We start from the raw sequence: 17,941 nt of genomic DNA, 5'->3' as shown, positions 1-17,941 counted from the left end.
GCCAAAGGTGCTTCAACAAAGTAATGAGTAAAGTGTCTGAATACTTCTGTACATGTGATATTTCAGTTGTTTGTTTTTTATATATGAACAAAAATGTCTAAAAACCTGTTTTTGCCTCATCATTATGGGGTATTGTGTGTAGATTAATGAGGATTTTTTTAAATATATATATACATTTTAGAATAAGGCTGTAACGTAAAAAGAGTAGAAAAAGTCTCTTAGGCAGTCTCTGTTTCAGTGTTGGACAAGGCGTTCTCTGTTTCAGTTTTGGACGAGGCGTCCTCTGTTTCAGTGTTGGACAGGGTGCCCTCTGATCTGGCAGATGATGACTCCCAGCAGCACCAGGGCAGGCAGGAAGGAGTAGAGCAGGAGGAAGTCCAGGGTGTAGCAGTCCAGGGCTCCTGGGTAATCCTGGTCTATGATGTAATCTCCTGGACAAGCACACCTGATTCAACTTGTCTACTAATCAACAAGCCCTCAATGAGGTGTGTTTGTCAAGGGCTACAATGAAACTGTGAACTGTTGGGGGTACTCGAGGACCAGGGTTGGGAAACACTGGATTAGGCGATACAGTACAATGCAAGATCTCGACATTGGCTCTTTAGGGAAACCTGATAGGAATGTTCCATATTGTTACAGTACACGCATCACAGAATCCTGATTCATTTGGGCACTGGTTTCACTGGCTTCTTTAATTAGAGAAAGAGGTTTGGAATGAGTGTTACTGCAGGTGAAGTTGAGGCCATGAGCAGCTTACAGCCGTACTTCTGAAAGGTTTGGTAGCTGAGCCACTGGAGCAGCACATGCATCTGCTGGTTACTCCTATAGAGGGAGAGGAACAGGACAGGACCATCAGTTCATTTATGGTCTGTAGTTTACATATTTGGTGATGGGAGCCCAAATAAAATGTCACCAGTACCAATAATTTCCTATCAGCATCAGATACATTATTGTTAATGGGTATGTGCAATAGCTTGACAATTAAGACACTGAAAACACAAGTCCATGTTTCCTAGTAGTGGTCTGACCTGAGGAATCCGGAGCCCACCTTAACACAAGTCAGATTGAGAAGGGCCTCTCATGTGTTGGCCATGTTGGGGTCCTGCACCACTCCCACAGCACCAGGGTCAGCAGCTCCGCTGCCACATGGGGCACCAGGAACCTCCACATATCTGAGCTCACCTCCAGCGGCCTGGGAGAGAGGGAGACGCATATGCATGGACACACAGTCGCATGTGGGGGACTATGAATGTAAATCTGCATGGTGAACATGGACATACAGACACCTCAGAGGCCGGTGGGAGGAGTTATAGGAGTCTAAATGGAAACCACACCGTTGTTCTATTTATTCCATTCCAGCGAGCCCGTTCTCCTACAGCTCCCCCCACCAGCCGCCTCTGACACATTCACACACAGAGAGCTACAAGGAGAGGAAGATGAGCACGCTGACAATGCTGAAGGGGAGGATGTGGAAGATGTAGGCCAAGAACATCTGCCACTTCTGGTACAGACCATCCTTACTCTCCTGGTCAGCCATGGCCCTCAGAGCAGGAACTAGAGGACAGCATCATTAGGCCAGTAGTGATTATGATATGAACACACCTGCTATTGCATCCATGTCAGTATTACAAGGTTACCTTTAATTGTTTTTACCATCATACTTTTACACTGATTGGATTACACTTTCTCTTGTATAATGTAATTTCAGAGCATAGATTTGTTCAAGACCGATAACCATTATAAACCCATTGCTGCTATCTACAGGGGTTTGGGTGCTTATTGACTCATGGTGTCCCTTATCTCCTTCCCTATCCCTTATCCCTACTCTGTGAGATAGGGGACGGAGAGAGATAGGGGGTAAAAGAGACGGGTTCACTGTTCTAAGAGATCCAGAGGAAAGTCCCTGAACAGGGTCCTCTAACCAAATACAGTAAGGTCCACGTGACCAGGACATCACTCCTTAAAGTTCTACTAGAGATAACCACAGGTTATGACAACGTTGGACCATTTTGTTGTTATTGTAACTCACTATTTTATAAATTGTTTCTCCACAGATGTACATTAGCATAAATCAGCCTGATCTCACTTACTGAGTGAGGATCTACAACTGCAAAGCCTGGTGCACTGGTACAGGGAATAGGGTGCCCGTTCAGACATAATGTAGTGCACTGTTACAGGGAATAGGGTGCCTTTTCAGACCAAATGTAGTGCACTGTTACAGGGAATAGGGTGCCTGTTCAGACCAAATGTAGTGCACTGGTATCAGGGAATAGGGTGCCTGTTCAGACCAAATGTAGTGCACTGGTACAGGGAATAGGGTGCCTGTTCAGACCAAATGTAGTGCACTGGTACAGGGAAGATCCAGCAGAAACAACAAGATAAGTCACACAGAGCTACAGCGTTCAGCATGCCAGTGAAGGCCACGCCTCCATGGCTTGGTAGATGACTCCAATCCGGTCCTGTACCGCTCCCTTGGAAAAGTATTAATCTAGCTTCGTGACAAAGAAGGCCACAAGCAGGCCATAGATGAGGTTCTGGGACAGACGCATCAGGACACATCCAGTCTTGAGACAGGTTCCTCACAGTCCTCCTACAGAAAGAGAAAGCGAGAGGTTAGACAGGAGGACTGAGCCAAACAGTAAATCAGGAGGTGCCATCACGCACATCATAGGCTACCATACCCTCAGAAATTAACCATATTTATTTCCCTTCATAATCAATAGCAGTACAGCAGATACCATAGATTGAGGTGGGTTAGCAAGCCAAGTGTGACAGAGTAGTTTGACCTCTGACCTGAGAAGCACAGCAAGTTTGGCCAGGCTGCTGGGCGACTATTTGCTCTTGAGTTTGTCGGTCCTCTGTCCCAGCATGCTCCTTTAGATCTTTGAGTCCTGATAAGACGAGGTGATCTTGTGCATGTAGCTGTAGGTGGTGGCCTCTCACTGCAGAGCGTTTCCACTGACGTCAGATCCACTGTAGGTGGTGGCCTTTCTCACTGCAGTGCGTTTCCACTGACGTCAGATCCACTGTAGGTGGTGGCCTTTCTCACTGCAGAGCGTTTCCACTGACGTCAGATCCACTGTAGGTGGCGGCCTTTCTCACTGCAGTGCGTTTCCGCTGACGTCAGATCCACTGTAGGTGGTGGCCTTTCTCACTGCAGCGCGTGTCCACTGACGTCAGATCCACTGTAGGTGGTGGCCTTTCTCACTGCAGTGCGTTTCCACTGACGTCAGATCCACTGTAGGTGGTGGCCTCTCTCACTGCAGCGCGTTTCCACTGACGTCAGATCCACTGTAGGTGGTGGCCTTTCTCACTGCAGTGCGTTTCCACTGATGTCAGATCCACTGTAGGTGGTGGCCTTTCTCACCGCAGTGCGTTTCCACTGACGTCAGATCCACTGTAGGTGGTGGCCTTTCTCACCGCAGCGCGTTTCCACTGACGTCAGCTCCACTGTAGGTGGTGGCCTCTCTCACTGCAGCGCGTGTCCACTGATGTCAGATCCACTGTAGGTGGTGGCCTTTCTCACTGCAGCGCGTTTCCACTGACGTCAGATCCACTGTAGGTGGCGGTCTTTCTCACTGCAGCGCGTGTCCACTGATGTCAGATCCACTGTAGGTGGTGGCCTCTCTCACTGCAGCGCGTTTCCACTGATGTCAGATCCACTGTAGGTGGTGGCCTCTCTCACTGCAGTGCGTTTCCGCTGACGTCAGATCCACTTCTCACTGCAGCGCCAGTCCACCGAAGTCAGATCCACTGTCGGTCAATCCATAGGACAGACCAGGAGGGAGGGTCAATAGAGAGATAGGGGCGGTACATGAATACATTGTGTAAAGTTAATATATTACTGTACCATAGATATCAAAGGGGTTCTACTATTCTGGACACTTGTAGCCAAAGATATTGAAAAAGTTCACCGTCTCCCCATGCCGGCCACAGAACACACCTTCTCCAAACCCAGGCCCTGCATGTCCCCAGGCACCCTCATTTGTTGACTTCTGTGATCAAAAAAGCCTTGGCCTCATGCATGTCAACATCAGAAGCCTCCTCCCTAAGTTTGTCTTACTCACCGCTTTAGCACACTCTGCCAACCCTGATGTCCTTGCCGTGTCTGAATCCTGGCTTAGGAAGGCCACCAAAAATTCTGAGATTTCCATACCCAACTATAACACTTTCCGTCAAGATAGAACTGCCAAAGGGGGAGGAGTTGCAATCTACTGCAGAGATAGCCTGCAAAGTTCTGTCATACTTTCCAGGTCTATGCCCAAACAGTTCGAACTTCTAATTTTAAAAATGTATCTCTCCAGAAATAACTCTTTCACTGTTGCCGCCTGCTACCAACCCCCCTCAGCTCCCAGCTGTGCCCTGGACACCATCTGTGAATTGATCGCTCCCCATCTAGCTTCAGAGTTTGTTCTGTTAGGTGACCTAAACTGGGATATGCTTAACACCCCGGCAGTCCTACAATCTAAGCTAGATGCCCTCAATCTCACACAAATCATCAAGGAACCCACCAGGTACAACCCTAAATCCGTAAACATGGGCACCCTAATAGACATTATTCTGACCAACTTGCCCTCCAAATACACCTTTGCTGTCTTCAATCAAGATCTCAGCGATCACTGCCTCATTGCCTGTATCCGCTACGAGTCCACGGTCAAACGACCACCCCTCATCACTGTCAAACGCTCCCTAAAACACTTCTGCAAGCAGGCCTTTCTTATCGACCTGGCCCGGGTACCCTGGAAGGATATTGACCTCATCCCGTCAGTTGAGGATGCCTGGTCATTCTTTAAAAGTTACTTTCTCACCATATTAGACAAGCATGCTCCGTTCGAAAAATGCAGAACTAAGAACAGATATAGCCCTTGGTTCACTCCAGACCTGACTGCCCTCGACCAGCACAAAAACATCCTGTGGCGAACTGCAACAGCATCGAAGAGCCCCCGCGATATGCAACTGTTCAGGGAAGTCAGGAACCAATACACGCAGTCAGTCAGGAAAGCAAAGGCCAGCTTTTTCAAGCAGAAATTTGCATCCTGTAGCTCTAACTCCAAAAAGTTCTGGGATACTGTAAAGTCCATGGAGAACAAGAGCACCTCCTCCCAGCTGCCCACTGCACTGAGGCTAGGTAACACGGTCACCACCGATAAATCCGTGATAATCGAAAACTTCAACAAGCATTTCTCAACGGCTGGCCATGCCTTCCTCCTGGCGACTCCAACCTTGGCCCAAGCCTCCCCAGCATCTCCTTTCCCAAATCCAGACAGCAGATGTTCTGAAAGAGCTGGAAAACCTGGACCCATACAAATCAGCTGGGCTTGACAATCTGGACCCCTATTTCTGAAACTGTCCGCCGCCATTGTCGCACCCCCTATTACCAGCCTGTTCAACCTCTCCTTCGTATCATCTGAGATCCCCAAGGATTGGAAAGCTGCCGCGGTCATCCCCCTCTTCAAAGGGGGAGACACCCTGGACCCAAACTGTTACAGACCTATATCCATCCTGCCCTGCCTATCTAAGGTCTTCGAAAGCCAAGTCAACAAACAGATCACTGACCATCTCGAATCCCACCGTACCTTCTCCTCTGTGCAATCCGGTTTCCGAGCCGGTCACGGGTGCACCTCAGCCACGCTCAAGGTACTAAACGATATCATAACCGCCATCGATAAAAGACAGTACTGTGCAGCCGTCTTCATCGACCTGGCCAAGGCTTTCGACTCTGTCAATCACCATATTCTTATCGGCAGACTCAGCAGCCTCGGTTTTTCTAATGACTACCTTGCCTGGTTCACCAACTACTTTGAAGACAGAGTTCAGTGTGTCAAATCGGAGGGCATGTTGTCCGGTCCTCTGGCAGTCTCTATGGGGGTACCACAGGGTTCAATTCTCGGGCCGACTCTTTTCTCTGTATATATCAATGATGTTGCTCTTGCTGCGGGCGATTCCCTGATCCACCTCTATGCAGACGACACCATTCTGTATACTTCTGGCCCTTCCTTGGACACTGTGCTATCTAACCTCCAAACGAGCTTCAATGCCATACAACACTCCTTCCGTGGCCTCCAACTGCTCTTAAACGCTAGTAAAACCAAATGCATGCTTTTCAACCGTTCGCTGCCTGCACCCGCACGCCCGACTAGCATCACCACCTTGGACGGTTCCGACCTAGAATATGTGGACATCTATAAGTACCTAGGTGTCTGGCTAGACTGCAAACTCTCCTTCCAGACTCATATCAAACATCTCCAATCCAAAATCAAATCTAGAGTCGGCTTTCTATTCCGCAACAAAGCCTCCTTCACTCACGCCGCCAAACTTACCCTAGTAAAACTGACTATCCTACCGATCCTCGACTTTGGCGATGTCATCTACAAAATAGCTTCCAATACTCTACTCAGCAAAGTGGATGCAGTTTATCACAGTGCCATCCGTTTTGTTACTAAAGCACCTTATACGACCCACCACTGTGACCTGTATGCCCTAGTCGGCTGGCCCTCGCTACATGTTCGTCGTCAGACCCACTGGCTCCAGGTCATCTACAAGGCTATGCTAGGTAAAGTGCCGCCTTATCTCAGTTCACTGGTCACGATGGCTACACCCACCCGTAGCACGCGCTCCAGCAGGTGTATCTCACTGATCATCCCTAAAGCCAAAACCTCATTTGGACGCCTTTCCTTCCAGTTCTCTGCTGCCTGCGACTGGAACGAATTGCAAAAATCTCTGAAGTTGGAGACTTTTATCTCCCTCAACAACTTTAAACATCTGCTATCCGAGCAGCTAACCGATCGCTGCAGCTGTACATAGTCCATCGGTATATAGCCCACCCAATTTGCCTACCTCACCCCCCATACTGCTTTTATTTATTTACTTTTCTGCTCTTTTGCACACCAGTATCTCTACTTCCACATGATCATCTGATGATTTATCACTCCAGTGTTAATCTGCTAAATTGTAATTATTCGATTTATTGCCTACCTCCTCATGCCTTTTGCACACATTGTATATAGATTCTCTTTTTTTCTACCATGTTATTGACTTGTTTATTGTTTACTCCATGTGTAACTCTGTGTTGTTGTCTGTTCACACTGCTATGCTTTATCTTGGCCAGGTCGCAGTTGCAAACGAGAACTTGTTCTCAACTAGCCTACCTGGTTAAATAAAGGTGAAATAAAAAATAAAAAATTATGGCTATTCTACTGAGAGATGAGGAACACACAGGGCTGGAGTTAGTCCTCACCATTAACATAACTAAACAAGAAACAGAATATAATGCCTTAACAGACTATTCTCATAGATGAAAACAGTCTGAAGATTGACATAACCACTGAACATACGGACATAACACTAAGCAGCTTCCTTCTCGTTCCCTCACCCTGAACATTTCAGAGCATGACTGGTGAATGGTCATTATGAAGATGTGGTCTCTTCTGGCCAGCTCAGCCAGTAAAACAACAATCTGATTGGCCGTCATGCTGTCGAGGCTCGTGGTTGGCTCGTCCAGAAGGATGACCTCTGTAACGACATCACATGTCGCAAAGTCACACATCAGGGAATATCTAACGTAGAAAGAAACACATAAAAATCCAAATGAATTTGTATAAATGTTACAAACAAAGTTGAACTTTGGCAAAGTCCCTCTCTAACGGACAACTCTTTAAGATAAGTGTGTTCTTTTCCGTTAATTTCTCCAATTAACACATTTAAAAGATTGCCTCTTTGTAAAGGATGAGTGAAATTAACAGATATATTAATTGTGTGATGATTTATTAATTTCCTGGTTGATTGGCGAGGCAGCGGACGGGAACCCTTCATTAATGTGGCCCAGTGTTTGGGTGGAGAGAGGTTCGTCTAATCCGAATGAAGCCTAAAACCCCCTCATCCCCCTGGGGGTTCACAGGCCCTGATAAACTCCCCCTGGGACCCCCCACAGGATTCACTCAGCTTAATCCTGAGTGTATGATAACCTTGCCTTTCATTAGCCCCCCGTCCTCCATCTCTCCCTCTCTCTTCCTCCCTCTGTTCATTCCTCTCTGTTTCCAGTTATTTTTGGACACACGTCTCATTGTTAGTGGTTGAACTTTGTGGGGAATTTTGATGATCAACGTTTTCCTCCGCTCAAGGTGAAATACTCTTATCCTAACAATGAACAGTATAATCCATGATGTTGAAAATGAGTATTCTTTGTTTTGTAAAACAACATATTTTGGTCATGTATGGTATAGCTAGCTATGTGTTTGTTAAAGGAAACTTTACATGCATGCCTCCTGAAATTTTGCACAGACAATGACCAGAGAGATTCTTTGTCCTCACTAGGGTACTGAAGCAACTGCATGGCAATGGACACCCTCCTCCTCTCATCCATAGAGATCCCTGCAAGATGCATCCTCCGATCACACTGTGGGTCACGTGACCTAGACTCAGCTCCACCATGACCTGCAGGCCAAGAGGTCAGGTGTCAACAACTTATCACAGTTGACACCAAAATCAATTGAAAACATTTAGTGTATCTTCTTTTATGTGTGTCTGTTGTATGCCAGCCCTGGTCTAGAGGTCATCTCTATTCTGTATCTGTTGTATGCCAGCCCTGGTCTAGAGGTTATCTCTATTCTGTATCTGTTGTATGCCAGCCCTGGTCTAGAGGTTATCTCTATTCTGTATCTGTTGTATGCCAGCCCTGGTCTAGAGGTCATCTCTATTCTGTATCTGTTGTATGCCAGCCCTGGTCTAGAGGTTATCTCTATTCTGTATCTGTTGTATGCCAGCCCTGGTCTAGAGGTCATCTCTATTCTGTATCTGTTGTAGGCCAGCCCTGGTCTAGAGGTTATCTCTATTCTGTATCAGTTGTATGCCAGCCCTGGTCTAGAGATTATCTCTATTCTGTATCAGTTGTAGGCCAGCCCTGGTCTAGAGGTCATCTCTATTCTGTATCTGTTGTATGCCAGCCCTGGTCTAGAGGTCATCTCTATTCTGTATCAGTTGTAGGCCAGCCCTGGTCTAGGGGTCATCTCTATTCTGTATCTGTTGAATGCCAGCCCTGGTCTAGAGGTCATCTCTATTCTGTATCTGTTGTAAGCCAGCCCTGGTCTAGAGGTTATCTCTATTCTGTATCAGTTGTAGGCCAGCCCGGGTCTAGAAGTCATCTCTATTCTGTATCAGTTGTAGGCCAGCCCTGGTCAAGAGGTCATCTCTATTCTGTATCAGTTGTAGGCCAGCCCTGGTCTAGAAGTCATCTCTATTCTGTATCAGTTGTAGGCCAGCACTGGTCTAGAAGTCATCTCTATTCTGTATCAGTTGTAAGCCAGCCCTGGTCTAGAGGTTATCTCTATTCTGTATCAGTTGTAAGCCAGCCCTGGTCTAGAGGTCATCTCTATTCTGTATCTGTTGTAAGCCAGCCCTGGTCTAGAGGTCATCTCTATTCTGAATCAGTTGTAAGCCAGCACTGGTCTAGAGGTTACCTCTATTCTGTATCAGTTGTAGGCCAGCCCCGGTCTAGAGGTCATCTCTATTCTGTATCAGTTGTAGGCCAGCCCTGGTCTGGAAGTCATCTCTAGTCTGTATCTGTTGTAGGCCAGCCCCGGTCTAGAAGTCATCTCTATTCTGTATCTGTTGTAAGCCAGCCCTGGTCTAGAAGTCATCTCTAGTCTGTATCTGTTGTAAGCCAGCCCTGGTCTAGAGAATATCTCTATTCTGTATCAGTTGTAGGCCAGCCCTGGTCTAGAAGTCATCTCTATTCTGTATCTGTTGTAAGCCAGCCCTTGTCTAGAGGTTATCTCTATTCTGTATCAGTTGTAGGCCAGCCCCGGTCTAGAGAATATCTCTGTTCTGTATCAGTTGTAGGCCAGCCCCGGTCTAGAGGTCATCTCTATTCTGTGTCTGTTGTAAGCCAGCCCTGGTCTAGAAGTCATCTCTATTCTCTATCAGTTTTAGGCCAGCCCTGGTCTAGAGGTCTATTCTGTATCAGTTGTAGGCCAGCCCTGGTCTAGAAATCATCTCTATTCTGTATCTGTTGTAAGCCAGCCCTGGTCTAGAGGTCATCTCACTTCTGTATCAGTTGTAAGCCAGCCCTGGTTTAGAAGTCATCTCTATTCTGTATCAGTTGTAGGCCAGCCCTGGTCTAGAAGGCATCTCTATTCTGTATCAGTTGTAGGCCAGCACTGGTCTAGAAGTCATCTCTATTCTGTATCATTTGTAAGCCAGCCCTGGTCTAGAAGTCATCTCTATACTGTATCAGTTGTAGGCCAGCCCTGGTCAAGAGGTCATCTCTATTCTGTATCAGTTGTAGGCCAGCCCTGGTCTAGAAGGCATCTCTATTCTGTATCAGTTGTAGGCCAGCACTGGTCTAGAAGTCATCTCTATTCTGTATCAGTTGTAAGCCAGCCCTGGTCTAGAGGTTATCTCTATTCTGTATCAGTTGTGGGCCAGCCCTGGTCTAGAGGTCATCTCTATTCTGTATCTGTTGTACGCCAGCCCTGGTCTAGAGGTCATCTCTATTCTGTATCAGTTGTAGGCCAGCCCTGGTCTAGAGGGCATCTCTATTCTGTATCAGTTGTAGGCCAGCCCTGGTCTAGAAGTCATCTCTATTCTGTTATGTTGTAGGCCAGCCCTGGTCAAGAGGTCATCTCTATTCTGTATCAGTTGTAGGCCATCCCTGGTCTAGAAGTCATCTCTATTCTGTATCAGTTGTAGGCCAGCCCTGGTCTAGAAGTCATCTCTATTCTGTATCAGTTGTAGGCCAGCCCTGGTCTAGAAGTCATCTCTATTCTGTATCTGTTGTAAGCCAGCCCTGGTCTAGAGGTAATCTCTATTCTGTATCAGTTGTAGGCCAGCCCTGGTCTAGAGGTCATCTCTATCCTGTATCAGTTGTAGGCCAGCCCTGGTCTAGAGGTCATCTCTATTCTGTATCAGTAGTAGGCCAGCCCTGGTCTAGAGGTTATCTCTAGTCTGCAGATCTGTTTTAGGCCAGTCCTGTTCTAGAGTTGTATTCTGTATCTGTTGTAAGCCAGCCCTGGTCTAGAGGTCATCTCACTTCTGTATCAGTTGTAAGCCAGCCCTGGTTTAGAAGTCATCTCTATTCTGTATCAGTTGTAGGCCAGCCCTGGTCTAGAAGGCATCTCTATTCTGTATCAGTTGTAGGCCAGCACTGGTCTAGAAGTCATCTCTATTCTGTATCATTTGTAAGCCAGCCCTGGTCTAGAAGTCATCTCTATACTGTATCAGTTGTAGGCCAGCCCTGGTCAAGAGGTCATCTCTATTCTGTATCAGTTGTAGGCCAGCCCTGGTCTAGAAGGCATCTCTATTCTGTATCAGTTGTAGGCCAGCACTGGTCTAGAAGTCATCTCTATTCTGTATCAGTTGTAAGCCAGCCCTGGTCTAGAGGTTATCTCTATTCTGTATCAGTTGTGGGCCAGCCCTGGTCTAGAGGTCATCTCTATTCTGTATCTGTTGTACGCCAGCCCTGGTCTAGAGGTCATCTCTATTCTGTATCAGTTGTAGGCCAGCCCTGGTCTAGAGGGCATCTCTATTCTGTATCAGTTGTAGGCCAGCCCTGGTCTAGAAGTCATCTCTATTCTGTTATGTTGTAGGCCAGCCCTGGTCAAGAGGTCATCTCTATTCTGTATCAGTTGTAGGCCATCCCTGGTCTAGAAGTCATCTCTATTCTGTATCAGTTGTAGGCCAGCCCTGGTCTAGAAGTCATCTCTATTCTGTATCAGTTGTAGGCCAGCCCTGGTCTAGAAGTCATCTCTATTCTGTATCTGTTGTAAGCCAGCCCTGGTCTAGAGGTAATCTCTATTCTGTATCAGTTGTAGGCCAGCCCTGGTCTAGAGGTCATCTCTATCCTGTATCAGTTGTAGGCCAGCCCTGGTCTAGAGGTCATCTCTATTCTGTATCAGTAGTAGGCCAGCCCTGGTCTAGAGGTTATCTCTAGTCTGCAGATCTGTTTTAGGCCAGTCCTGTTCTAGAGTTGTATTCTGTATCTGTTGTAAGCCAGCCCTGGTCTAGAGGTCATCTCACTTCTGTATCAGTTGTAAGCCAGCCCTGGTTTAGAAGTCATCTCTATTCTGTATCAGTTGTAGGCCAGCCCTGGTCTAGAAGGCATCTCTATTCTGTATCAGTTGTAGGCCAGCACTGGTCTAGAAGTCATCTCTATTCTGTATCATTTGTAAGCCAGCCCTGGTCTAGAAGTCATCTCTATACTGTATCAGTTGTAGGCCAGCCCTGGTCAAGAGGTCATCTCTATTCTGTATCAGTTGTAGGCCAGCCCTGGTCTAGAAGGCATCTCTATTCTGTATCAGTTGTAGGCCAGCACTGGTCTAGAAGTCATCTCTATTCTGTATCAGTTGTAAGCCAGCCCTGGTCTAGAGGTTATCTCTATTCTGTATCAGTTGTGGGCCAGCCCTGGTCTAGAGGTCATCTCTATTCTGTATCTGTTGTACGCCAGCCCTGGTCTAGAGGTCATCTCTATTCTGTATCAGTTGTAGGCCAGCCCTGGTCTAGAGGGCATCTCTATTCTGTATCAGTTGTAGGCCAGCCCTGGTCTAGAAGTCATCTCTATTCTGTTATGTTGTAGGCCAGCCCTGGTCAAGAGGTCATCTCTATTCTGTATCAGTTGTAGGCCATCCCTGGTCTAGAAGTCATCTCTATTCTGTATCAGTTGTAGGCCAGCCCTGGTCTAGAAGTCATCTCTATTCTGTATCAGTTGTAGGCCAGCCCTGGTCTAGAAGTCATCTCTATTCTGTATCTGTTGTAAGCCAGCCCTGGTCTAGAGGTAATCTCTATTCTGTATCAGTTGTAGGCCAGCCCTGGTCTAGAGGTCATCTCTATCCTGTATCAGTTGTAGGCCAGCCCTGGTCTAGAGGTCATCTCTATTCTGTATCAGTAGTAGGCCAGCCCTGGTCTAGAGGTTATCTCTAGTCTGCAGATCTGTTTTAGGCCAGTCCTGTTCTAGAGTTCTATTCTGTATCAGTTGTAGGCCAGCCCTGGTCTAGAAGTCATCTCTATTCTGTATCAGTTTTAGGCCAGCCCTGGTCAAGAGGTCATCTCTATTCTGTATCATTTGAAGGCCAGCCCTGGTCTAGAAGTCATCTCTATTCTGTATCAGTTGTAGGCCAGCCCTTGTCTAGAGGTTATCTCTATTCTGTATCAGTTGTAGGCCAGACCTGGTCTAGAGGTCATCTCTATTCTGTATCAGTAGTAGGCCAGCCCTGGTCTAGAGGTTATCTCTAGTCTGCAGATCTGTTTTAGGCCAGTCCTGTTCTAGAGGTCTATTCTGTATCAGTTGTAGGCCAGCCCTGGTCTAGAAGTCATCTCTATTCTGTATCAGTTTTAGGGTAGCCCTGGTCAAGAGGTCAGCTCTATTCTGTATCAGTTGTAGGCCAGCCCTGGCATTCAACAACCCGGTCGCATTCCGCTTCGCTCCACAGGTAGTATCACACTTTCACTTCATTTCATTACAGTACAACGGTTTGATTTGTTTGATCTTAGCTAGCTACATAGCCGTCTTTGTATCAAAGATAATTGTGTAGTTTAGAGCGATTTTTTAGGTTAGCTAGCCAGCTATTTTCGTCCTTTTAACGTAACGTAACGTAATCAACATTGCTAGCTAGCTAGCTAGCTACCGAATAGCAGCACTGTAGAATCTACTACATTCAACGGAACAACGGAACGACTTGATTAGTGTAGTGTTAGCTAGTTACACAGTTGTCTCTGCTGTCCTTGTATCTAAGATAACTGTGGAGTCTAGAGTAATTTTCGGTTAGCTAGCCAGCTATTTTCGTCCGCCGCGCTGCCGTTCCCCTACCTAGTCAATACTGCTGGTCAACACCGCTAACACTGCTAACACTGCTAGCTAGCCAACTTCTACCGAATAGCAGCACTGTAGAAACTATTACATTACAACGGAACGATTTGATTAGTGTAGTGTTAGCTGGCTAGTGTTAGCTAGCTACATAGTTGTCTTTGCTGTCCTTGTATCTAAGACAATTGTGTAGTTAGACTATTATCTGGCCAGTTACCGAGGTTACCTAGCCAGCTATCGAGGCTACCTGGCCAGCTACACTTCAAACAAAGTCAACAACGCAGCCACTGCTAGCCAGCCTACTTCTGCAGTACTGTATCATTTTAATCATTTTAGTCAATAAGATTTTTCCAACGTAAGCTTAACTTTCTGAACATTCGAGACGTGTAGTCCACTTGTCATTCCAATCTCCTTTGCATTAGCGTAGCCTCCTCTGTAGCCTGTCAACTTTGTGTCTGTCTATCCCTGTTCTCTCCTCTCTGCACAGACCATACAAACGCTTCACACCGCGTGGCCGCGGCCACCCTAACCTGGTGGTCCCAGCCCGCACGACCCACGTGGAGTTCCAGGTCTCCGGTAGCCTCTGGAACTGCCGATCTGCGGCCAACAAGGCAGAGTTCATCTCAGCCTATGCTTCCCTCCAGTCCCTCGACTTCTTGGCACTGACGGAAACATGGCTCACCACAGATAACACTGCTACTCCTACTGCTCTCTCTTCGTCTGCCCACGTGTTCTCGCACACCCCGAGAGCTTCTGGGCAGCGGGGCGGTGGCACCGGGATCCTCATCTCTCCCAAGTGGTCATTCTCTCTTTCTCCCCTGACCCATCTGTCTATCGCCTCCTTTGAATTCCATGCTGTCACAGTTACCAGCCCTTTCAAGCTTAACATCCTTATCATTTATCGCCCTCCAGGTTCCCTCGGAGAGTTCATCAATGAGCTTGATGCCTTGATAAGCTCCTTTCCTGAGGACGGCTCACCTCTCACAGTTCTGGGTGACTTTAACCTCCCCACGTCTACCTTTGACTCATTTCTCTCTGCCTCCTTCTTTCCACTCCTCTCCTCTTTTGACCTCACCCTCTCACCTTCCCCCCCTACTCACAAGGCAGGCAATACGCTTGACCTCATCTTTACTAGATGCTGTTCTTCCACTAACCTCATTGAAACTCCCCTCCAAGTCTCCGACCACTACCTTGTATCCTTTTCCCTCTCGCTCGCATCCAACACTTCCCACACTGCCCCTACTCGGATGGTATCGCACCGTCCCAACCTTCGCTCTCTCTCCCCCGCTACTCTCTCCTCTTCCATCCTATCATCTCTTCCCTCTGCTCAAACCTTCTCCAACCTATCTCCTGATTCTGCCTCCTCAACCCTCCTCTCCTCCCTTTCTGCATCCTTTGACTCTCTATGTCCCCTATCCTCCAGGCCGGCTCGGTCCTCCCCTCCCGCTCCGTGGCTCGACGACTCATTGCGAGCTCACAGAACAGGGCTCCGGGCAGCCGAGCGGAAATGGAGGAAAACTCGCCTCCCTGCGGACCTGGCATCCTTTCACTCCCTCCTCTCTACATTTTCCTCTTCTGTCTCTGCTGCTAAAGCCACTTTCTACCACTCTAAATTCCAAGCATCTGCCTCTAACCCTAGGAAGCTCTTTGCCACCTTCTCCTCCCTCCTGAATTCCCCCCCCCCTCCTCCCTCTCTGCAGACGACTTCGTCAACCATTTCGAAAAGAAGGTCGACGACATCCGATCCTCGTTTGCTAAGTCAAACGACACCGCTGGTTCTGCTCACACTGCCCTACCCTGTGCTCTGACCTCTTTCTCCCCTCTCTCTCCAGATGAAATCCTGCGTCTTGTGACGGCCGGCCGCCCAACAACCTGCCCGCTTGACCCTATCCCCTCCTCTCTTCTCCAGACCATTTCCGGAGACCTTCTCCCTTACCTCACCTCGCTCATCAACTCATCCTTGACCGCTGGCTATGTCCCTTCCGTCTTCAAGAGAGCGAGAGTTGCACCCCTTCTGAAAAAACCTACACTCGATCCCTCCGATGTCAACAACTACTGACCAGTATCCCTTCTTTCTTTTCTCTCCAAAACTCTTGAACGTGCCGTCCTTGGCCAGCTCTCCTGCTATCTCTCTCAGAATGACCTTCTTGATCCAAATCAGTCAGGTTTCAAGACTAGTCATTCAACTGAGACTGCTCTTCTCTGTATCACGGAGGCGCTCCGCACTGCTAAAGCTAACTCTCTCTCCTCTGCTCTCATCCTTCTAGACCTATCGGCTGCCTTCGATACTGTGAACCATCAGATCCTCCTCTCCACCCTCTCCGAGTTGGGCATCTCCGGCGCGGCCCACGCTTGGATTGCGTCCTACCTGACAGGTCGCTCCTACCAGGTGGCGTGGCGAGAATCTGTCTCCTCACCACGCGCTCTCACCACTGGTGTCCCCCAGGGCTCTGTTCTAGGCCCTCTCCTATTCTCGCTATACACCAAGTCACTTGGCTCTGTCATAACCTCACATGGTCTCTCCTATCATTGCTATGCAGACGACACACAATTAATCTTCTCCTTTCCCCCTTCTGATGACCAGGTGGCGAATCGCATCTCTGCATGTCTGGCAGACATATCAGTGTGGATGACGGATCACCACCTCAAGCTGAACCTCGGCAAGACGGAGCTGCTCTTCCTCCTGGGGAAGGACTGCCCGTTCCATGATCTCGCCATCACGGTTGACAACTCCATTGTGTCCTCCTCCCAGAGCGCTAAGAACCTTGGCGTAATCCTGGACAACACCCTGTCGTTCTCAACTAACATCAAGGCGGTGGCCCGTTCCTGTAGGTTCATGCTCTACAACATCCGCAGAGTACGACCCTTCTCACACAGGAAGCGGCGCAGGTCCTAATCCAGGCACTTGTCATCTCCCGTCTGGATTACTGCAACTCGCTGTTGGCTGGGCTCCCTGCCTGTGCCATTAAACCCCTACAACTCATCCAGAACGCCGCAGCCCGTCTGGTGTTCAACCTTCCCAAGTTCTCTCACGTCACCCCGCTCCTCCGCTCTCTCCACTGGCTTCCAGTTGAAGCTCGCATCCGCTACAAGACCATGGTGCTCGCCTACGGAGCTGTGAGGGGAACGGCACCTCAGTACCTTCAGGCTCTGATCAGGCCCTACACCCAAACAAGGGCACTGCGTTCATCCACCTCTGGCCTGCTCGCCTCCCTACCACTGAGGAGGTACAGTTCCCACTCAGCCCAGTCAAAACTGTTCGCTGCTCTGGCACCCCAATGGTGGAACAAACTCCCTCACGACGCCAGGACAGCGGAGTCAATCACCACCTTCCGGAGACACCTGAAACCCCACCTCTTTAAGGAATACCTAGGATAGGATAAAGCAATCCTTCTGCCCCCCCCCCCCCCCCCCCCTTAGAAAGATTTAGATGCACTATTGTAAAGTGGCTGTTCCACTGGAGGTCATAAGGTGAATGCACCAATTTGTAAGTCGCTCTGGATAAGAGCGTCTGCTAAATGACTTAAATGTAAATGTAAATGTAGAAGTCATCTCTATTCTGTATCAGTTGTTGGCAAGCCCTGGTCTAGAAGTCATCTCTATTCTGTATCTGTTGTAGGCCAGCCCTGGTCTAGAGGTTATCTCTATTCTGTATCAGTTGTAGGCCAGCCCTGGTCTAGAAGTCATCTCTATTCTGTATCTGTTGTAAGCCAGCCCTGGTCTAGAAGTCATCTCTATTCTGTATCTGTTGTAAGCCAACCCTGGTCTAGAAGTCATCTCTATTCTGTATCAGTTGTAGGCCAGCCCTGGTCTAGAGGTCATCTCTATTCTGTATCAGTTGTTGGCCAGCCCTGGTCTAGAGGTTATCTCTAGTCTGCAGATCTGTTTTAGGCAAGTCCTGTTCTAGAGGTTATCTCTAGTCTGCAGATCTGTTTTAGGCCAGTCCTGTTCTAGAGGTCTATTCTGTATCAGTTGTAGGCCAGCCCTGGTCTAGAGGTCGTCTATGGTCTGCATCTGTTGTAGGCCAGTCCTGTTCTAGAGATCATCTCTAGTCTGTATCTGTTGTAGGTCAGTCCTGTTCTAGAGGTCATCTCTAGTCTGTATCTGTTGTAGGCCAATCCTGTTCTAGAGAACTATTCTGTATCT

General features: G+C 48.1%; 1 pseudogene; it reads right to left on the bottom strand.

Annotated features, from left to right (window-relative positions):
- Positions 1–160: 160 nt before the first annotated feature.
- On the bottom strand, positions 161–14,582 carry LOC129860993 (ATP-binding cassette sub-family G member 5-like; annotated as a pseudogene).
- Positions 14,583–17,941: the final 3,359 nt, after the last annotated feature.

The sequence above is a fragment of the Salvelinus fontinalis genome, chromosome 1 (assembly GCF_029448725.1).
Source record: "Salvelinus fontinalis isolate EN_2023a chromosome 1, ASM2944872v1, whole genome shotgun sequence".
In the NCBI taxonomy this organism is placed as follows: Eukaryota; Metazoa; Chordata; class Actinopteri; order Salmoniformes; family Salmonidae; genus Salvelinus; species Salvelinus fontinalis.
The sequence above is the reverse complement of the archived record's forward strand: the minus strand, read 5'-3'. Positions and strand labels throughout refer to the sequence as shown.